Source organism: Lolium perenne, chromosome 3 (assembly GCF_019359855.2).
Source record: "Lolium perenne isolate Kyuss_39 chromosome 3, Kyuss_2.0, whole genome shotgun sequence".
Lineage (NCBI taxonomy): Eukaryota > Viridiplantae > Streptophyta > Magnoliopsida > Poales > Poaceae > Lolium > Lolium perenne.
Genome location: NC_067246.2, coordinates 21903552 through 21927299, shown reverse-complemented (window position 1 = coordinate 21927299; position 23748 = coordinate 21903552). Strand labels below are relative to the sequence as shown.

At 45.5% G+C, this 23748-nt stretch overlaps 2 pseudogenes; both read right to left on the bottom strand.

Moving 5' to 3' along the window:
* Positions 1–1806: 1806 nt before the first annotated feature.
* On the bottom strand, positions 1807–10546 carry LOC127338085 (receptor like protein 27-like; annotated as a pseudogene).
* A 7009-nt stretch (positions 10547–17555) lies between these two features.
* LOC139837489 (receptor-like protein 6) lies at positions 17556–18804 on the bottom strand (annotated as a pseudogene).
* Positions 18805–23748: the final 4944 nt, after the last annotated feature.

The window sequence follows — 23748 nt, the reverse complement described above, 5'->3', positions numbered from 1 at the left end:
TATGCTGCCTAGCATGCCCGGCCACCCCCGTTGTTCGTTCTCCGCCATTAAACTTGCGGTATCTCTCATTGGGAGCTCGAAGATATATCGGCCCATACACACGCATCATAACCTTGCAAAAACGTCGGACGGACTCCAACGTCGTATCCTCGCCTATGCGAAGATACTTGTCGGCATAGTCCGCCGGAATGCCGTATGCAAAGGTGCACATGACGGCGGATATTTTCTGGTGCGCGTTAAATCCCAATAGCCCGGTGGCATTCCTTTTGCGCTTGAAGTAGCGCGTGTTGTCCTCGCACATTGCGACGATTTTGTTGAACAAAGATCGCCGCATTCGGTACCGGCAGCGAAAAAGATGGGGCGGATATGTCGGTACCTCGGCGAAATAATCGTGCATGAGCAAGGTGTGGACGTGGGCGCGGTTCCGCGGGATGCACAGCCGCCCCATGGTCGATCCCTTCCGCTTCTTCGGCCGCATGTCCGTGACCACCGCCGCGAGTATCACCGCCGTCTGCTCCAACCCGTCGTCGAGCAGCTCCTCCAAGTCCGAGTCGTCGTCGGAGGACGAATCCTCCAACAAAAACAGCGCGCACGGGTCCATCTACAAGGCGCAACAACCGCAGCTAACCATCAGAGCTACGGCGGCAAATCCGTGGCTGCGACGAGCTTGGGAAAAAGGCTTACCGGCCGGCGGCGAGGTGGGCGCGGCGGCGTCGATTCTGGACGATTAGAGCCCGATTAGCGCGCGCCGGCTGGCGGAGCGTACGCGGCAGGCCCGCGCGCGTGCTTCTACCGGTCGGAATCGGAGGGGAAGGGCAGGGGAGGCCGGGATCTGCGGCGGCGGCGGTTGGTGGGAGGAAGAAGAGAAGGGAAGAGCTGAAACTTCCTTCGCGCCAAGGGGGGAAACGGATGGAGGCCGGCCTCGCATAGCCCCTCCGACCCAGGAACTTGGGGGTCGCGCGGCACGAATCGGGGCGGCCCGGATTTTTTTTTTTGAAAATGGAGGTCCGATGTGGGATCTGAACGGTACCTTTTTTGCCCTTCGAATCCGAAATCGACGGTTATTATGCGAATGGGGGTCGGATGGGGATCTCCTAGAGATGCTCTCAGCGGAGCCCCCACCCGGCTTGCGGGCTGACGGGGCTAACAGGAGAATCAGCCGCAACGGCAACCTGGGGTGGGGGCGGGGAATCGATCCGTGGCTCGAATTCCCGGCGGAGGCACTTTCGCCTGTCATGGCGAAGCCTACCACCTGATCCCGAGCGTCGGCAGAGAAAGTGCGGTGAGCGATGGCCGGTGAGAGCAGCATGGGCGTCTGGCGGAGGCTCATAGACGGGAGAGAGAAGGGCCAAAAAGATGATGACCGCCCGGTGGGCCGAATGAGAAGAGGCGGAAAGCGGGCCGAAGGAGACACGGCCTCCTGGGCTCGACATGCCGCGGCAGGCAGTACTGGCCAAAACAATTCATTCTAAGGTCGAGGCGTTGGAGCGAGGCGAGGTTGAAGATTGCAGGGTCAAGACCACTAGACCAGGACTGTACATACTCTCAAAAAAAAAAAAAACAGACCAGGACTGTACAGGCCACGTCCACTGAGTTCCAAAGCAGTGACATGGACACAGAACTCATACAAATATCATAGGCCACATATCACAGTATATCAAGCACAAGATCATATATCTAGGCCAAACAATATAGTAACACTACACTACCGGTAAGGTGTAGTTGTCTTGGTACATGAAAGCACCGCGTAGAACGACTGCAAATTACTTACACTCATATACGTACATACAATCTCCAGCCCTCTGATCAGGTCCACAGAGCTCTTGCAGATTTAACAAACAATTCGCTGACCCGACACCATCTCACCAGAATGGCCGCTGCGGATCCGACACCAAAGCCAAGCCCGGTGAAGAGAAACAAGAGCACATCAACACGAGACGAATCATCCACCTGCACTAGTCTTGGAGCAGCAGGGGAAATGCCACATGGATTGGACAATGGTGGTCCGCACAGCCCCAGATTCCCTTCAAATGAACTGTTTTGGAACGTTGAAAATTGTCCTGACTTAGGTATCCTTCCTACCAACAGATTATTGTTCAACTTCAAGATACCAAGAAAACTGAGATTTGTTAGAGACTGTGGAATATCACCAGAAATCTGGTTCTGAGACAGGTCTAGTGATTCTAGTAGAGTCATCCCACCAAATTCTCACGGAATAACACCGGTGAAGGCATTCCCGGACATGACATAAACCTGGGGCGATATGACCGTTGGCTCTCCACCTGGCGACACGGGCGGCGATCTCGCCACCCCAACGCCGATGAAGGTTCCGACGGCCAGCGAGGGTGTTAGCGCACCGGAGTGGCTTACTGGGAGTCGCTTTTGGATGCTACAATCTTCAGATGATGAGGACGATGGGGAAGAAGACGGGGAAGAAGGTAAGGATGAGGACATGGCTGGTTCGGTAAGTTTTTTCTGCCGATCTCCCTCGCCAGTAAGCGATGCTGATCTCCATGAGGGATCGATGGAGCTGGCAAGGAGGCATCGAAAGAGGATCCAAAGGCGGGATGATCAGCGGTTGGCTACCAGAGCGGCGCTGCTGCTATCTGTGACGGAAGGTATGTCTCCGTCCCATTCGCTTTCGCTGCCGTTGGGCAGCAATCATGGTGCTCGCCTCAAGGCACCACCTGTTCTGGAACCTAACGTGTTTTTCGACGACAATGTTGAGGGTTGGACTGTCGTTCGCCGGAGACGTTGGTCGCCGGCGTCTGACGAGAAGATCCGAGATCCGAGGAAAGAGGAAAATTCAAAAAAATCAGATGTGGGCTTCGTCAGGTTGCGGGCTGGAGTCCACAACAGATCGAGTTTTGCTGGCCCAAATTTGGTACGACATCGCAAAGGCCTTGGTTCATCTCGATTGAACGGTGACCAGGGTCCACGTCTCTTTAAGGTTGGGTACGCTGTCGCTGGGCACGCGTTTTGGAATCTACTAGGGTTAGCCTGGAAACGCTGCGAGTCTGGTGCTCCTGTGGTTCAGTGGCGGCGTGCAGGCGTTCCGATGAATGGCGATGGTGGCCGGGGAGGATTTAACCCAGGACGCAGTGGATTCCATGCTGGTCGTGGCGGCATGGGCCAAGGTCGCGGCGGTTATGGCAATTCACGTGGAGCTTTCGCGGCACGGGGACGCTACAACCAGGGTGGCGTTCGTGGTGGCCGGGGATACGGACATGGGCGAGGGTATCAAGGCAACAATGCCAACGTTGGTTTTGGAGGTGGCCGTACCTTCTTCCAGGGTGAATCCAGCAACTCGGCAGGCAAAGGTGCGGGTCATGGCGATGATAGTTGGGAAGGTCCGAACGGCAACTACCAGAGGGGTAACAATTACAGCAATAATAACAGGTTTGTATATGGGGGCAATCAGCAGCGATGGAACACGGGGCGAGGAGGAGGTTATGTGAATCGCCCTCGTGCCACTGGAACTGATGCAAATGCAATGAATGGTATTGACGCTGAGCTGTTGCAGCAGACGGTGCAGGCGGTGGTGGCGGCGGTGACAGCTGCTACAAAAGTTAGTGAACCGCCAGCTATGAGGGTAACTCAAGTTGCAGATTAGGGTATGGCTAAGGATCAACAGGGGGCATGCCGGCTGCGGCACCAAGTGCTACTCTTCAACAACCGATTGTTTCAGGTCAGGAGGCTCAGGTTATTCAGGAAGCTGGTGCAAAGGGGAAGGATAATGAGGTCCAGGGTCCTCCTCCGAAGAAGAAGGAGGATAAAGCGGGCTGTTTTCGTTGTAAGCAACCTGGACATTATATTGATGATTGTCCAATGCCCTTCTGTGATATCTGTGAGTCCATCCACCATGCAACCACAGCTTGTCATCTTCTGAATGCTCCAAAGCCTACAGCTATTCTCCATGGGTATGCAAATGAGGCACTTATGCTTTTTGAACTTCCATGTGGTGCTTTCAAGGCCAAAGCTGAAAATCCAAATTTGGCCAAAGTTACTGTGGATGGAGATGCTATGACTATACCACAATTAATTGAGCAACTCAAGAAGATTGTACCTTCTGAGAAGTTCAATTGGGAAGTTTTCCATTTCAAAGATAATATTTACAGAGTTAAGCTACCAAGCAAGCTTGAAGTTCAGAGGTTGAAATTTTTTGGCGCTTATATTTGCACAGACAGGGAATCTCACCTGACCTTTGACCTCTGGTCATCTTTGGAGGATCCTTTGTATATGCAACCAGAGGTTTGGGTTCGTGTTTTAGGTTTGCCATCGGATATTAGATCAGATTATCTATCCTTATGGGGTGTGGGAACTTTATTTGGAAAGACTCTGGATGTGGATATGGCATATACTCGGAAGAATAAAGTGCTTAGGATCAAGATTGGATGTTTGGATCGTAACCTTATCCCGGAGGATTGTGACATGTTTATTAGGAGGGGGTTTTTTAAACTCCGTTTGAGGTGGAAGTAGCTCATCAGTCTCAAGAAGTGAACATGATGGATGCAACTAATGGAAATGATGGAAATGATGATGCACACAATGGAGAAGCGAAAGACAGTGGTGGACATACTATGGACATGGAGACCAAAGGAAATGATTTGGATGGACCATCCAACACTGATGAGCAAGAGGCATCGAATATGAATAATGATGTTGATGGTATGCAAGAGCAACTTTGCTCTTTAGAGGCTATTCAGATTGGGACAATGCGTGTCACACTTACTCCTCCAGGTTCTCCTTCTTGTGCAAAAAATTTGAACAAAAAAGAGCTTAATTACAAGCCATTATCTTATGTTGATTTTTTGCCACTAAATGACGAACCTGGCATGTTTTCTGGTGCAGATTTGAGACCCAGGGGATCGCCCTTGGGATCCTCACCGGTCAGTGCTCGGGATCGGTGCATGCAGTCTCCTATTGGGCAGCAGGTGGCCGGTGTGCAGCCTTTGTCCCGTGCAACCGCCTGGGGATCCGCTCCTGTCGAGCCTGCCACTAGGCAGCGGGTGGACAATGGCGTGCTGCTGTCACCTAGAGCCAATGGGACGCCGCACGCTGCCCGACAGAAGAAGCAGCAGCAGCCAGCTACTGGTGGCGTCCTGACGCCTGCGGCCTCGTCTCGCGAGCGTGATGGCAGCGCTCACACGCCATCCTCTGTCGGCCACGTGCTAGAGGGGAGCTGCTGGCGGATCTTCTGTGGATGCTGAGCAGCAGATTTTGGCCGAGGGCGCCTTTTCTGAGCCATAGAAAATCCGGGTACCGCATGCTGGCCGACGAGAAGTGGGCACGGTGAGCAATGGCAATCATGTGCCAATGATTCCTGCTCATGGTGCAGATGTGGCAGAGGACGGATCTGGTGTGCATGGTTTGTGTGTGGGTAGTGGTATGTTCCCTGTTGCAAATATGAACAATATGTCTTATATGGGTAATGTTGAGCATTTTATTTCCAATCTTTCAAATACTGAAGATGTTTCTCATGGTGCAGGTTCGGTTTTGGGACCCGAATTGGTTAGTTCGTTGGAACAAACTAAGGTGGGTCAAGCTGATGAGGTGTTGATGATTACAAGAGAGGGGCTTACCAACATAGGAATTCAGGATTCAATGGGGATTGCCTCATATCCAAGAACTGATGGTAAGACTCCAGTTTTGTCTTTGGATTCAGCAACCACTGCAAGTTCTAATTTTTCTTTATCCCTAATTGAATGCTCACCTCAAAATATGCCAGCTCGACCTACTATGGAGGAGGTTATTACTTTTGGGGGAATTCCCAAGCCCTCATTGGATGTGAGGACTAGTAAGAGGTTGAGTGGCCAGCCTGGAGTGGATAGGCCCCAGTTGGAGAAGGCAATGATGAATGCATAGTTGAGGGATGTAGCTTCTAGTGCAGGTAAGCCTTTAACTCCAAATTACTCAATTGTTAATATACCTGAGTCTGAAATTATTCATAAGGCAGATCGTCTGGGAATATCATTAGGTCAATCCAAAGGGGAGGTGTTAAAATCAATTAAAGGAATTAAGTTATTAGAACAGGAACGAATTTTAACGATTTTGCAAAAGAATGTAGATGAGAATGTGAATAAGGATGAAGGTCCTTCAACTCTTGTCATGTCAAAAGTTTCCACTCTCTGTGAGGATTTGATTGAGGATGATGGCATCCCACTGGACTTAGATGATCATTTGGAACATCTAGAGCCGGTAGTCAAGGCAAAGAAAAGTAGAGCCAGGAAAATTTACGATACTAGTAATATTCATAAAAGTACTAGGAGAAGAATTAAAAAACAGTTTTCATAATGCAGAATTTAAAAGGTATGACTTGGAAACCTGGTGATTTTGGGGATACTGCTAATCATCTTTTTGTCAAAGAGGCAATTAGGAGGCATAAATTAGATTTTGTAGCCTTGTTGGAGACTGGAAGATCTAATTTCTCTATTCCTTTTTTGAATCAACTTGCTGCGGGATACAATTACTCTTGGTTCTGTTTACCACCTCATGGTCGATCTGGAGGCATTTTAGTAGGAATAAATTCAGACACTCTTGAGGTGTTAAAGGTGAGTATTGGAGATTTTTGTGTCAAACTCCACATTAAGTGTAAAAGAGATGGTTTCGAATGGATCTTAGTGCCAATCTATGGGGCTGCCCAAGATGCACATAAAGCTAAATTTTTAGCGAAATTAGTGCGAACATGTGAGACTGAAACATTACCTATGTTGGTAGGTGGTGATTTCAATATTATTCGGAAGCGCGAAGAAAAAAACAATAATAACTTTAAGGCTCGTTGGACTTTTATCTTTAATGCAATTATTGAGCACTTGAACCTGCGTGAAATTACTCTATCAGGGAGACAGTTTACGTGGGCGAGTCATTGAGCAGTACCAACTTATGAGAAGCTAGATAGAGTTCTAGCTTCCATCTCTTGGGAACAAAAATTCCCCTTAGTCACTGTTCGTGCATTGACAAGGGCGGATTCTGACCATACACCGATTCTTATTGATTCAGGGGTGAAAGCACACTTATGTAATAAGCCTAAATTCTCTTTTGAGTTGCATTGGTTGCGACAAGAAGGTTTTTTCGATATGATTGAAAAAGAGTGGAATTCGGTTATGGTAGGTTTGAATCCGATGGATGTTTGGTTGAATAAGCTAAGACATATAAGAAAGTTTCTGAAATGATGGGCAAAAAATCAAAGTGGGAAATATAAGAAAGAGAAGGAGAGACTACTAGGTATTATTGATCATTTAGATGTGAAAGCTGAAACAAATAACTTGAATTTGTCGAAAAGGGAAGTTCTAAAAAACGCAAATGATAAGCTAAATAAATTAAGAAGAGAAGAGTAGTCTAAGTGGGCTCAAAGAGCGAAGGTTAAACATGTTCAGGAAGGGGGGAATAATACGAGATACTTCCACTTGATTGCAAATGGTAAGCATCGAAAAAAGAAAAACTTTCAGTTAGAACAACAAGAAGGCACTATTGTTGGTGAAGATAATCTCAAGGTCTATATTACTGAATTCTATAAGAAATTGTTTGGGGAACCGGCGTCAAATAATATTTTGTTAGTAGAGGAGGAGATGCAGGACATTCCTCAGATCTCAGATGTTGAGAATGAGATCTTGACAGCTCCTTTTTCTGAGGAAGAGATTCATGAGGCAATCTCACAGATGGAACATAATAAAGCTCCCGGGCCTGACGGTTTCCCGGCGGAGTTTTATCAAAAAATTTGGGTGGTAATAAAGGAGGACTTGATGGCGCTGTTTAATCAGTTCAGTAATGGGGATTTGCCTCTTTTCAAACTGAATTTTGGCGTTATCACATTATTACCTAAGAAAGAGGATGTTGTTCAGATTCAGCAATATAGACCAATTTGTTTATTAAATGTGTGCTTCAATTTTTTTACTAAAGCGGGTACAAATCGTATAACGGGGATTTCCCCAAGAGTTATAAAGCCAACACAATCGGCTTTTATGCCAGGGAGAAATATATTGGAAGGGGTGGTCATTCTGCATGAAACTATTCATGAGTTACATAGTAAGAAAATGGATGGGGTTTTATTCAAAACTGATTTTGAAAAGGCGTATGATAAAGTAAAATGGCCCTTCTTACAACAGACTTTAAGAATGAAGGGATTTGCTCCAGAATGGTGTACAATGGTTCAACAGTTTATTCAAGGGGGGAGTGTAGGTGTAAAGGTAAATGATGACATTGGTCATTATTTTCAGACAAAAAAAGGTTTGAGGCAAGGAGATCCATTGTCTCCAATGCTCTTTAATATTGTAGTTGATATGCTAGCCATCATTATTGAATGAGCGAAGAGTGATGGTCAAGTTGGGGGGCTTATTCCTCATCTGGTTGAGGGTGGCATCTCTATATTACAATATGCTGATGATACAATCCTTTTTTTGGAGCACGACCTCTTAAAACCGGTTAATATGAAACTAATTTTATGCCTGTTTGAAGAGCTCTCAGGACTTAAAATAAATTTTCACAAAAGTGAGATTTTTTTTTGGTAAGGCAAAAGATGAGGTTGATCAGTAGAGGCAAATTTTTGGATGCGATGCTGGCTCTTTACCTTTTTGGTACTTAGGTATTCCTATTTATTATAGAAAACTCAGAAATTCTGATTGGTATCCAGTGGAGACTCGTTTTGAAAGCAAATTGGGATGCTGGAAAGGCAAATTACTATCCTATGGGGATAGACGTGTTCTTATCAATTCAGTTTTAACAAGCTTACCTATGTTTATATTGTCCTTTCTAGAGATACCTGTTGGGGTAAGGAAAAGACTGGACTTCTATAGGTCGAGATTTTTTTGGCAGTCCGATGAAAAAAAGAGAAAATATAGACTTACAAAATGGAATATTGTCTGCCGACCCAAAGATCAAGGGGGATTAGGGATTGAGGTTCTTGAACTCAAAAATAGATGTTTATTGAGTAAGTGGCTTTATAAACTTCTTAATAAGGACGGGGTGTGGCAAGAACTGCTACATAATAAATACCTAAGACAAAGAACCTTATCTGAGGTCACAACTAAGCCTACTGACTCTCCTTTTTGGAAGGAATTGATGGGGGTTAAGAATGATTTATTTAGTAGAAGTTTTTTCAAAGTTGGTAATGGAGCAAATACTCGTTTTTGGGAAGATACTTGGTTAGGAAAAGTACCACTAGCCCAGCAATATCCATCTTTATATAATATTGTGCATCACAAGAATGTAACGGTAGCCCACGTGTTAGCTTAAACACCTCTGAATATTAGTTTTAGGAGGCTGTTGGTGGGTAACAAATGGACTTTGTGGTTACAGTTATGTCAAAAACTTATGATGGTTAATCTAAATGAGGAAAACGATAGATTTGTGTGGAAGTTATCAACCAATGGCTTGTTTACAGTCAAATCTATGTATGAAGATCTTATGAATGACCACACCCCTTTCTTGAGAAAATACCTATGCAAAGTTAAAGTCCCACTTAAGATAAAAATATTTATGTGGTTTCTAAATAATAAGGTTTTGCTTACTAAAGATAATTTAGCTAAACGTCGTTGGAATGGGTGTACGAAATGTGTTTTTTGTGGAGAGCAGGAGACTATTGAACACCTCTTCATAACTTGTCCTTTAGCTAAAATAATTTGGCGTACAGTCAATTTCACTTTTGATCTTCCACCTCCTACCAATATTACGAATCTGTTTGGTAATTGGTTAAATGGAGTTGATAGACAATCTAAGGCATCCATCCGTATTGGGGTGTCTGCCTTATGTTGGTCTATATGGAGGGCGAGGAATGATATTATTTTTAACAAAAAACAATTTTTTCACTTTTTGCAGGTTATCCATATGGTGGCACATTGGGTTCAGTTGTGGGCTCTGCTGTCACCAGAAGAGCAGCGGGATGCTATGGCTACTGGCTGCACACGGCTTCAGATGGTCGCTCAGGATATCTTGTGCCAGGCTGGTTGGCGACACACTAGGCGACTACATTGATGTGTACTCTTATTTTGCTTTGTTTCTTTCGCTGGTTGATTCTTGTATCAATCCTAGGCGATGCTTGTGATGTTTTAAAACTTTGTACTCGTAACTTTTTAATAAAAGGCCGTGTGCATCATCATGATGCAGAAGCCGGGGTTCTAATCCCCATTTCGAAAAAAAATTCCCTAACATGTTTAGTACAAGTAGTGAAATAAGCCACCCAAGCGATTCAGGAATGGTACCATCAAATGCATTATCTGACAGGTCAATTAACGTCAAAGTTGTCAAGATCTTATCGAATGTCCTATAGACACTTTTATATGTTATCGCCAAAATATCTTGATATTTTGTCCTGTTGAAAGCACCGACAATTTCTCCTGTGGTGTTGTACTCTGCCATCATTGATTTCAACCCCACAAACAATTTTGGACTTAAATTGCCAGAGAAATTGTTCGAGGCAAGATCAAGAATCTGCAAGGTAGAGAAGGCTTCTCCATATTTGTCATCTCCGTGAAGATCACCACCCATGGGGCCATAGAATCTGTTGGATCTCAAGATGAGGATACGGAGTCCGGGGAGCTTCCCTAGCCATGATGGAAAAGTACCTACCATGTGATTATTCCCGAAGTCAAGGAAATCAAGCTGCAAGCACTTGGTAAGTGTCATTGGAAGATCCCCTTCAATCTTGTTGTTGTTCAAGTCTAATGTCTGAAGCTGACATTGATCTTTGATATTATTAGGCAGCACACCTTCAAATTGATTATTCCGCAAAATCAACACGGCCATGTAACCATCTTCTATTAGACATGAAGGTATATTCCCATTGAAGTTGTTCGATGATAGGTCGAAGACACGGAGAGTTGCATCACAAATTGAGTTTGGTATATGTCCATTAATGTTGTTTTCAGAAATTCTGAACTCAAGGCCAAGATAGAGAGTGAAGTTTGGAAGTAGTGAAGAAAAACCATTGTTTGAATAATCCAAGACAGCCATTGGTTGGCTTGGCATAGGTATCTGCCCTTGGAGCTGATTGGAACTGACATCAAGAGTTTGCGGCCGATTGAAAGGGAGAACGTATGAATTAAGTTCCATAATGCTGAGCATGTTGTGTGAAAGATTCAAGTATGTAAGACTACTACTCCATGTCACCCATATCCACTTTGGAATTGCCCCACTGATTCCATTGCATGACAGGTCCAAGTAATACATTTGTTTAAGGTGTGCCAATGAAGATGGGAATCTTGTTAAATAGCAACTTGCTAATCTTAAATTTGTAACTCGAGGGAGAAAGGTTGACGCAAAATTGTTACCTTCTCCATCCATATCCATGACTGATAAATTGTTGTTGGAAAGACTCAAATAAATGAGATTTCCCAACCTCAAAAATGAGGAAAGATCCACCAAACCCACAAAGTTATTCCAACCAATATCAAGATATGCCAAACTTTTGAGTTGAAGGAATGATGTGGGAATATTTCCTGTCAATCGATTTGTGTTTAAGTCCACATACACCATGTGTGAAAAAGTTGCATCGAAATCTTGTATAGAACCAGAGAGCTGGTTTGACTGAATATCTAGGCGTTCCAATGTTGGAATAGTAAAAAGAGATGTTGAAAGTTCCCCTGTATATAGAGTAAAGCATGTTACCTTCTCTGGTGTACCACTTAGACTAACTAACAGGCTTGAATCATTTATTTCATTAAGACAATACTTTGACCAAAAACTACTCCATTAATATGTGATTTATGTGATGCTAAAATACAGTCATAAGAAAATATTTTGAACTGAATCTAGTGACATCAATTTCATATCACATAAATCATTGTAATATCCTCGAAACACAAAAAATATTTACATAAGAATCGGCAAATTAAAACCTTACCATTAAGAAAATTCTCTGAAAGGTCCAACACAATCAAACGAGTCAAATTAGATATCGAATTTGGTATGGTCCCAGAACAGCCACACCCTACAATCAGTAGTGAAGTTAACTTCTTGAGTAGCCCAACTTCGGAAGGTATTGATCCAGAAAACTCAGAGGAGGTTATTTCCAAACTCTCCAAATTACTTAAATTGCCTAGTGCAGATAGCATTGGTCCTGAAAACGCACAATCAGAGATTTACGATCTTATCAACTTACTGAGGTTGCCCATTTATCGAGAAAAAAATTGAACAAGGAATTAGTACAAAAATGTATGAAAAGTTACCTAAATCACTGAAACAATAATTTATTACCAAGCTTCTCAGGTTCATGAGATTTCCAATTAAAGATGGTATTGTCCCTGAGAATTCATCGATAATCAAGCTTTTCAAGTTGGTCAGGTTGCCAATTGTTGATGGCATTGGACCATTAAAGCTGCAACGAGAGATCTCCAAGCTTGTCAAGCCTAGTAGATTAGCAAATAGAACTGGCCTAGTGAAGCTGCAGTCAATGAGTGTCAGGCTTCTCAAACTCTTGAGTTTGGCAACTGAAGACATTGATGCCGGAGAGAAGATCCATGACAAAATGGGCCCTGAATCTCTTGTAGAGTCCATCTGAGAGAGTTCCAAATTCTCAACAGACCCGAATATACCAAGTGAAGATTGAGACTCCAAACTAACGAAATTCACATCAAGGCTTAACATTGTCAAATACTTGAAATTGCCAAGAGAGCCTGGTTTTGCAAAGGAGAAATTGGTCCCATCTAGCATCATTGCCTCTACAAAACTTGTGTTGGGCATGTTAAACGTACAATGTTCAACCTCCTCATACAGTCGGATATCGTATGTATATAGGAAACGTATACCGACTGTCCCCTGTTGTATGTCTGTGTATGCAATATAAAGTCACACCGTCGACCCAAGTTTGGGCAACGACAAACCCTACAATTATCTTTGATATGGTATCAGAGCCACGCTTCTTCAGAAATCGCATCTAGTTCATCAGATCGCATCTAGTTCGTCATGAACTTTGGAGCTTCTTCGTCTACCTCCATGGCGCCCTCTGGCAGCTCGCTCGGCGAGTCTCTCTCGGAAAAATTGACGGGAGAGAACTTCATGATCTGGAAAACTCAAGTCATGCCGGCGATAAGAGGAGCGCAGTTGGCTGGTTACCTTGATGGCTCGATCAAGGCGCCAGAGGTGGAGCTAATCACCAAAGATGATAGCGGGAAGGAGACCAGTATCCCAAATCCCGCCTATGCACACTGGATTGCGGAAGATCAGATTGTCCTTGGATACCTTCTCAGGAACATGACAAGAGAGGTTTTGGTGCAGGTCGCCGGCTTGGAAAGCGTGGCGGAAGTCTGGGCATCGGTGACAGAGATGTTTTCTGCAGTCTCGCAAAGTCGGATCGTTCATCTTCGCACTGCGTTGGCCAAGATGCAGAAGGAAAACATGACCGCGAAGGCCTACTTCGGGCGGATTAAATCCCTGGCTGATGAGATGGCGAACGCCGGGGAAAGATTGGATGATTCTCAGGTTATATCCTATATCCTAGCTGGTCTTGATGATCAGTATGACGGATTTGTGGCGTCGATCACGGCGTTACTGAAGACAGCGATGAAGGTCACGGTCAGTGATCTGTACTCCATGTTTCTTCCATATGAAGCTCGTCTAGAAGGCAGGGCTCCTGGCAATGGAGCCTTTGGCGGTGGCGGAGGCAGGGGTGGCTATGGACAGCGAGGCGGCCATAATGGTGGCGGGCGTGGAAGTTATGGTGGTGGTCGTGGTGGCGGCCAACAGAATTACAATGGAGGGGGTGGCTTTTATCCCCAAAATAACAATGGTGGAGGAGGAGGCTTCCACCCTCAAGGCGGGCAGTATCAGCAGCGTCAAGGAGGGGGTGGACGTGGTCAGGACGGTGGAGCTTCTGATGTGATATGCCAGATATGTGGCAAAGTGGGACATCCAGCGTTTCGCTGTTAGAAGCGCTTCAACAAGAACTACCAATCCTAGGCTGAACGATCTGTGGGTGCGGTGACCAGTTCTTATGGCATAGACACTAATTGGTATAGTGATACAAGGGCGACAGATCACATTACAGGAGAACTTGACAAGTTGACTGTGAGAGACCGTTATCCTGGTCAAGATCAGGTCCATAATGCTAATGGTTCAGGTATGGATATACATCACATTGGTCACTCCTTACATCATACCCCTAGTCATGCTCTTCGTCTCAATAATATTCTTCATGTACCCGAAGCCACTAAAAGCCTTCTTTCCACTCACCAGCTTACAAAAGATAATCATGCCTTCGCTGAGTACTGGCCTAATCATTTTTTTTATTAAGGATCAGGACACGAGGAAAATTCTTCTGGAAGGTAGATGTGTGGGTGGCCTCTATCCACTACCTCCTTCATCTTCATCATCAAGGAAACAAGCTTTTGGCGTTCAGTCTTCATCTCATTGGCACATGCGTCTAGGACATCCTTCTTCAGTTATAGTTCAGCAAATTTTTCGAGATAATAATATTCAGTTTAGTGAGTCGAATAAAGGGTCTGTATGTGATGCCTGTCAAAAGGCTAAGAGTCATCAGCTACCCTATCCTAAGTCTTCAAGTCTGTCTTCTGCTCCTTTAGAACTTGTGTTCTCTGATGTATGGGGTCCTGCTCCAACTTCCGTTGGTCGTAATAATTACTATGTCAGTTTTATTGATGATTATAGCAAATATACCTGGATCTACTTGTTAAGAAATAAGTCTGATGTTTTTCAACGGTTTCATGACTTTCAGCATCATGTTGAACGACTATTTGACAAGAAAATCCTTGCTCTTCAAACTGACTGGGGTGGTGAATATCAAAAGCTTAATTCCTTCTTTCAAAAAGTTGGCATCTCTCACCATGTTTCATGTCCCCATGCTCATCAGCAGAACGGCTCTGCTGAACGAAAACATTAGCACATTGTTGAGGTTGGATTATCCCTTCTTGCACATGCTTCCATGCCTCTCAAATTTTGGGATGAGGCGTTTTCTACGACGGTCTACTTGATTAATCGTCTTCCTAGCAAAGTCATTGCTTCCCAATCACCACTTGAGCGTCTGTTTGAACACAAACCTGACTATTCGTTTTTACGTATTTTTGGGTGTGCAGTTTGGCCTAATCTTCGTCCCTACAACGCACGGAAGCTTGCGTTTCGTTCTAAGCAATGTGCCTTTCTTGGTTATAGTAGTCTCCATAAAGGCTACAAATGTCTCGATATATCCACTGGTCGTGTCTATATTTCCCGAGATGTCGTCTTTGATGAATCCGTTTTTCCGTTCGCTGATCTTCATCCTAATGCTGGTGCACAGTTGCGTGCAGAAATTTCGCTTCTTTCTCCCGATCTTCATTTACCTATGATTGGGGGTCATGATTTAGGAGCTAATGTTGATGCTAATCCTGCTAATCATTTGCATGTTGAGTCTGTTGTCCAGGAATCAGAGGATTTTTTGTCAAATAGCAGTTTTGGAGACAATTCTGGTGATGTTTCCTTAACAGCGACATTATCTGCCTTGGATCCAGCGCCACGATCAGCCTCAGATCGCGCTGTCGTTTCCTGGCGGAAACTCGCATGGGCCAATGGCGTTGCCTTTTTCTGCCTCTGCGGGGCCCGTGATAGGATCTGGTGGCGAATCTCGTGCTGACGCGGCTGACGCAGTTGGCGCGCTGTCTCCTCTGCGCTCCGGATCTTCTGTGGCGCCTTCTTCTTCAGCCTCTGTTCCTGGATCGTCTGTGGCAGATACGGACGAATCCTCTGGCAGCTTTTCTGGATCCGGTACATCCAGTCCAGGATCTTCTGTGGTTGCTGCGCCTGCTGCTGTTCCTGCACGTCATGTTACTCGGTCTCAACGTGGTGTGTTTCAACCAAAAATTATTACCGACGGCACTGTTCGGTATGACAAAGGCAGGTTTGCAATTTTTTTGGCTACCGGTGAACCAACTAATCTCCAAGAAGCTTTGAGTTCTCCTCATTGGAAATTGGCTATGGATGAAGAATACTCGGCTCTTATGCGCAATGACACATGGCATTTAGTTCCTCCGTCGTCTGGACGAAATATTATTGACTGCAAATGGGTTTATAAGGTTAAGAAGAAGGCTGATGGCACAGTTGACAGGTATAAAGCTCGTTTGGTAGCAAAGGGTTTCAAGCAACGTTATGGCATTGATTATGAGGATACGTTTAGCCCAGTTGTGAAGGCAGCCACTATTCGTTTGGTACTTGCATTTGCTGTTTCTCGTAATTGGCAGCTTCGACAACTAGATGTGAAGAACGCGTTCTTACATGGTGTTCTTGAAGAAGAGGTCTATATGCGGCAACCTCCTGGTTATGAGGATCTTGGTCATATGGGTTATGTCTGCAAACTTGATAAGGCTCTCTATGGTCTCAAACAAGCTCCTCGTGCTTGGTATGCACGGCTGAGTTCTAAATTAAATGCCCTTGGTTTTTTGGCTTCCAAAGCTGATACCTCGCTCTTTTTCTACAACAAAGAGGGAGTGTCTATCTACATGCTTATTTATGCTGATGACATTGTTGTAGTCAGCTCGTCGGGTGCAGCAGTTGATGCTTTGCTTCATGATCTTGGTATGGCGTTTGCTCTAAAGGATCTCGGAGAACTACATTACTTTCTGGGAATAGAAGTTCAGAAGGTTCCTGATGGAATAATTCTTTCTCAGCAGAAATATGCAAATGATCTATTTTCCCGTGTTAATATGCAGTCATGCAAAGTTGTCGAGACACCTCTGTCAGTGTCAGAAAATTTGTCTATAGCAGATGGGGAAGCTTTGAGTAGTGATGATTCCACTCGATATAGAAGCATTGTTGGAGCATTGCAGTATCTTACTCTTACAAGACTTGATATAGCTTTTTCAGTTAACAAAGTCTGCCAGTTCTTACATGCACCAACCTCACTTCATTGGACAGCAGTAAAGAGGATACTAAGGTACTTGAGAGGAACTATCTCTGTTGGCTTGCGGTTGAGTAAGTCAGATTCTATTCTTGTGAGTGCTTTTTCAGATGCCGACTGGGCAGGATGTCCAGATGATAGAAGATCTAAAGGTGGCTTTGCTGTATTCTTGGGGTCAAATCTGATCTCATGGTGTGCAAGGAAACAAGCTACGGTTTCTCGCTCAAGCACAGAAGCAGAATACAAAGCGCTAGCAAATGCTACAGCTGAGGTCATTTGGGTGCAGACATTGATGAAAGAATTGGGAGTACCACAGCCAAGAGCTGCGTGTTTATGGTGTGACAATATTGGAGCTACATATCTCTCTGCAAATCCTGTGTTTCATGCAAGGACAAAACATATTGAAGTGGATTATCACTTTGTACATGAGAGGGTGGCTCGGAAGCTTTTAGATATACGGTTTATACCATCAGGGGATCAACTAGCTGATGGATTTACTAAATCTCTTTCTTTTAGACAGCTAGAAATATTTAGACGCAATCTTAACTTAGATAAGTTATGATTGAGGGGAAGTGTTAAACGTACAATGTTCAACCTCCTCATACAGTCGGATATCGTATGTGTATAGGAAACGTATACCGACTGTCCCCTGTTGTATGTCTGTGTATGCAATATAAAGTCACACCGTCGACCCAAGTTTGGGCAACGACAAACCCTACAATTATCTTTGATAGGGCACATGCCCAGAGAGATCCCGATTCCCGGATAAATCAAGAACCCGTAGAGTTTTTGATCTAAAGGTTCTACGAGGGAACAATCTTTGGAGATTTGTTTCCGCAAGGTTGAGCACACTTAAATTGAGAAAATCCATGAAAAATACTGGAAATGGAGCAGGCGATGTACTAAAGTTGCCTTTGAGGTTGATCACAGTTAGGGAATGAAGGGTTGAGAGGGACGGACAAATAGGACCGACGAGATTACAGTAGCTCAAGCTAAGAACTCGGAGATCAGGCAGGGATTTAGCAAGAGTATGACACCAATCTCTGCTGCTAGACATATCCACGTTATCAAGGTGGAGCTCTCTCAGACTATTGAGGTTAGCCACTAGGATCCGGAAGTTGGGTTGCTCCAGCAGGAGAAAACTATAATCCCAACTATAATCATCACCGTACAGAGGATTGTAACTGTGCATATTTTCTAGTAGACCAGAAAGATGCAAGGAGATAAGGTTGGCAAGTCTGCCGATGCCAATAGGAATCTGGCCACTGAAGGCCGAATTGGAGAGGTTGAGGTGGGTGAGCAAGGAGAGCCTCTCAAACCCACTTGTCGGGATACTCTGCCCTCCAAAACTATTCATGCTAAGGTCTAGTCGTTGGAGCGAGGTAAGCTCGAAGATTGCAGGGTCAAGACCTGGACTGTACAAGCCAAGTCCACTGAGTTCCAAAGCAGTGACATGGCCTGAGGAACTGCTACAGCTGATGCCTTCCCAAAGACAACAGTCGGTACCATCCTGCCATGACGCAAGGGCGCTAGGGTAACGGAAGAATGAGAAGGATTTCTTTAGCTGGAGGAGGCTTGCAGCCTGGTCAGGATGGCATCGGATGGTGAGGTTACCGTCACCATGGGCACAGGAGGTGATTGCTAGTGCGGAAAGCACTGCAAGAAAGACAAGTAGCACCCAACTGACTGAATCCATCGGCTTAGGTCCAAACATGGCTAGTTTTCTTTTCGTTGAGATAACAGGCAGGAGCTTTGCCAGGCTTTATGGAGAGAAGAAGCAACACAAAATAGAAACAAGAGGTGCAGAGTAGTGTCGTGACGGTCTGACGGAGTTGTCGGAAGTCGTATTAGTTGAAGTTTTTTGCTGGTCTTCTCTAAAGAGCCGTCCAAATTAACAATGCAATGGCCCAGGAAGGAAAGCTCCACTGAAGCAAAGACTTCTCCACCAGATAAAGCGAAGTTGAGACCCTTGCAGATTTTTCCATTGGACAGAGACGGTTCTAAATTTTTAATTCCACGAGACATACTATCTGTTCAGCCATTCCAGTCGCCATATTCCGTAGATACAGCTAGTGTCACTATTGTGAGTATGACTCAGATCGAGTGGACAGAGACTATATCTGCGGAGGAGGAGGATGGATCTTGTTTCACTGTCAAACAGGCCCGGCCCTAGGGGGGGGGCAGGCAGTGCGGCCGCCCCAGGCCCCAAAAATCCAGAGGCCCCAACCCAGATATACTTACGTGCAGGCCCTGTGTGCGTGTTCCAGTCAAAGCCAGCAGCAAAGAAAGGCCTATGGGCCATAGAGGAGAGATCGATCGGGACTCATGAGTCCATGCAAAAGAATATGAGGGTACAGAAAATATGAGGGTGGTGCTAGATAACGTGCCTGCCCGTGTCACGGCAGAGATGAACTCTGAGCTCACGGCTACAATCACAAAAGAGGAAGTTCGTGATGCATTGTTTCAGATGTTTCCTACCAAGGCGCCTGGCCCGGATGGACTACCAGCACATTTTTTCAGCGACACTGGGATATGTGTGGGGAAGAGGTAACAAATATTGTACTTAGGGTGCTGCGTGGAGAAGATGATCCCGCAGCTTTTAATAGGACCTTCATCGTGTTAATCCCAAAGGTTCCTAAACCCGAGGAGTTGGGTCAATTCCGCCCCATTAGTCTTTGCAATGTTATCTATAAAATCGCATCAAAGGTTCTGGCTAATAGACTGAAGAGGGTGTTGCCAGAAGTTATCTCGGAGGAGCAATCCGCTTTTGTACCAGGTAGACTGATCACGGATAATATTATCTCAGCGTACGAGTGTCTGCATTTCATGAAGATAAACAAAGCGGTTAAGCATAGATATTGTGCACTCAAACTTGATATGAGGAAAGCTTATGATCGTGTGGAGTGGGATTATTTGGAAGGGATTATGCAAAAATTGGGCTTCCACAGATCATGGGTGGAGATGGTGATGAGAATGGTAACGACTGTTTCATTCTCAGTGTTATTTAATGGGGAGCGCTTGGATGACTTCAAGCCTTCTCGTGGCATTCATCAGGGGGATCCGATATCACCTTATTTGTTCTTGTTAGCAGCAGAGGGCCTTTCGTGCCTCCTAAAAGTCAGAAGTGAATCATCGAACTTACATGGATTAAAGGTTGCAGCTACTGCCCCGGCAGTGAATCACCTTCTTTTCGCAGATGATAGCCTGCTGTTTTTCAAGGCAAATGGAGATAGTGCTCGTGTTGCACGGGACATACTGGATGCTTATTGTCGAGCCTCGGGTCAGCGCATCAATTTGGATAAATCCTCTATATTCTTTAGCAAACGTTGCCCCGCGATGATCAAGCATGAGTTGAAGTTGTTACTCAATGTTCAAAATGAATCACTAAGTGAGAAGTACCTGGGAATGCCCTCTGACACTACGGGAAAAAAAGGCATTGCCGTGCAGCAAATCATTGCCGTGAGCCGCTGCACGGCAAAGATGTCTTTGCCGTGCGCAGCAAGTAGCACGCACGGCAAAGACAAAGCGCACGGCAAAGCTTGAGCGCAGCGCACGGCAACGAATCCCTGCACGGCATACTCAGCAGTGGCGCACGGCAAAGAACATTCTCACGGCAAAGTCCAACCAATACGCACGGCAAAGAGAAGCAGCACGGCAAAGACCCTATGAGCCGCACGGCAAAGAAATGCTTCACGGCAAAGGCTCTGGACGTTGCCGTGCCGCGTCCTTTGCCGTGCGGCCAGGCATGTTGTACGGCAAAGGCGTCTTTGCCGTGCGTTATTTTCTTTGCCGTGCGCCAGCATACATTTTATTTGTTTTTCTTTCTATTTTATTTCATCGAATACTTATAATTATTTTTTTAATTAGTTTTACTTTCTGATGACTATTTATTAGTGTTACTTAAGACATTGTGCAATACAAAATTACTCTCCATGTTCATCCCCCACATATATCAGGGTTTCGGAGCAATCCGCGCTTCGGAAAATCTGCTAAGTGTTATCGCCCAAATGTGAGGAAGGTCACACCGGGGGGCTACTTTTGCACCATTACACCTTCCACCACACTATCACACATATCATAGGTCCACATGCAAGATTTGGTGGGCTTCCGGTGCTCCGGCGGTCGTTCTCCCCCTCCTCCCCCCAAAAACAGCGGTATGTGTGCCCCGGCGGGTCTACCCCCCTAGATTTCTCCGCGCGAGGGTGCACCAATGTACTTTTTCATTCTTTTAGGTTTGTTTAGGACATATACACATGGAGAACCAAGATTGGGACCCTTTGGCACATACACCCGTAGCTAGAGCCATTATCACACGATCGAGGGTGTGCCTGATCTACTGGTTAGGGTTAGCTTTAGGGTTAGGGCTAGGGTTTAGGGGTAGGGCTAGGGTTTAGGGTCAAGGTAAGGATTTAGGGTTAGGTATAGGTTTAGGGTTCAGGGTTAGGGTTAGGGTTTATGATGCAGGGTTTTGCAGCTCCGGTGTCAGCACGTGTAGTTCATGGTTTAGGGTCTAGGGGTTTAGGGCTCGAAGCCTCCCCAGTTTAGGGTTTAGGGTTTAGGGGAGCTACTTTTGCACCATTACACCTTCCACCACACTATCACACATATCATAGGTCCACATGCAAGATTTGGTGGGCTTCCGGTGCTCCGGCGGTCGTTCTCCCCCTCCTCCCCCCAAAAACAGCGGTATGTGTGCCCTGGCGGGTCTACCCCCCTAGATTTCTCCGCGCGAGGGTGCACCAATGTACTTTTTCATTCTTTTAGGTTTGTTTAGGACATATACACATGGAGAACCAAGATTGGGACCCTTTGGCACATACACCTGCAGCTAGAGCCATTATCACACGATCGAGGGTGTGCCTGATCTACTGGTTAGGGTTAGCTTTAGGGTTGGGGCTAGGGTTTAGGGGTAGGGCTAGGGTTTAGGGTCAAGGTAAGGATTTAGGGTTAGGTATAGGTTTAGGGTTTAGGGTTAGGGTTAGGGTTTATGATGCAGGTGTTTTCATTGTTCCCCCAAAAACAGCTAGCCAGTATCACATGAGGCACCCTTCTCGGTAACTTGTTCTTCAAGACAATCTTCAAAAGTGGGCATACCAAGGTTCCCATCCAATTCCGGTGATAAGCAGATATCATCCACCGCGTTGTCTTCAACAAGGTAGTCCACATGCGCTGACGGCACCACTTAGGCACATTATTCCAAGAAGAACTGCCTTGATCTACTGGTTAGGGTTAGGGTTAGGGTTAGGGTTCAGGGTTAGGGTTAGGGCCATTATCCCATGCGCCACCCTTCTCGGTAAGGTTTAGGGTTAGGGTTAGGGTTAGGGTTTAGGGTTTAGGGTTAGGGCCATTATCCCATGAGCCACCCTTGTCGGTAACTTGTTCTTCAAGACAATCTTCAAAAGTGGGCATACCAAGGTTCCCATCCAATGCCGGTGATAAGCAGATATCATCCATCGCGTTGTCTTCAACAAGGTAGTCCACATGCGCTGACGGCACCACTTAGGCACATTATTCCAAGAAGAACTGCCTTGATCTACTGGTTAGGGTTAGGGTATAGGGTTAGGGCCATTATCACATGAGCCACCCTTCTCGGTAACTTGTTCTTCAAGATAATCTTCAAAAGTGGGCATACCAAGGTTCCTATCCAATGCCGGTGATAAGCAGATATCATCCATCGCGTTGTCTTCAACAAGGTAGTCCACATGCGCTGACAGCACCACTTAGGCACATTATTCCAAGAAGAACTGCCTTGATCTATTGGTTAGGGTTAGGGTTTAGGGTTAGGGCCATTATCTCATGAGCCACCCTTCTCGGTAACTTGTTCTTCAAGACAATCTTCAAAAGTGGGGATACCAAGGTTCCCATCCAATGCCGGTGAGATAAGCAGATATCATCCATCGCGTTGTCTTCAACAAGGTAGTCCACATGCGCTGACGGCACCACTTAGGCACATTATTGTAAGAAGAACTGCCTTGATCTACTGGTTAGGGTTAGGGTTAGGGTTTAGGGTTAGGGTATAGGGTTAGGGCCATTATCACATGAGCCACCCTTCTCGTTAACTTGTTCTTCAAGACAATCTTCAAAAGTGGGCATACCAAGGCTCCGGTGTCAGCACGTGTAGTTAATGGTTTAGGGTCTAGGGGTTTAGGGCTCGAAGCCTCCCCAGTTTAGGGTTTAGAGTTTAGGGGAGCTACTTTTGCACCATTACACCTTCCACCACACTTTCACACATATCATAGGTCCACATGCAAGATTTGGTGGGATTCCGGTGCTCCGGCGGTCGTTCTCCCCCTCCTCCCCCCAAAAACAACGGTATGTGTGCCCCGACGGGTCTACCCCCTAGATTTCTCCGCGCGAGGGTGCACCAATGTACTTTTTCATTCTTTTAGGTTTAGGGTTAGGGTTAGGGTTCCGGTGCTCCGGCGGTCGTTCTCCCCCTCCCCCCAAAACAGCGGTATGCATGTGTGCCCCGGCGGTTAGGGTTAGCATTTATGCGATCGAGTTTGCACCCCTCTAGCTTTAAGAAAACATGATTAGAACATTATAAAATATTAATCATGTTGGAAAAATAGGTTTAATTTAATTTGAAATAAAATTAAATGTTCAATTGAAATGGTAAAATTAAAAGAAAACGTTGCCGTGCGCTAGCGCACGGCAAAGATCAAAAGCGCACGGCAAAGACACTTTGCCGCATGGCAAAGCTGCACCGCACGGCAAAGAAAGCTTGCCGCACGGCAAAGCTCACCGCACGGCAAAGAAGCATTGCCGCACGGCAAAGCCTGCACCGCACGGCAACTGTAACATCCCAAATTTTAAAACAAAGAAGAAAATGAATTTCCTTTTTCCAAAATTTGGAACCAACAAAAACTTTATTTAAGTTCTATAAGGAGCATAGTGCTCATGCTTGTAGTTGATGATCTATGCCATGATTG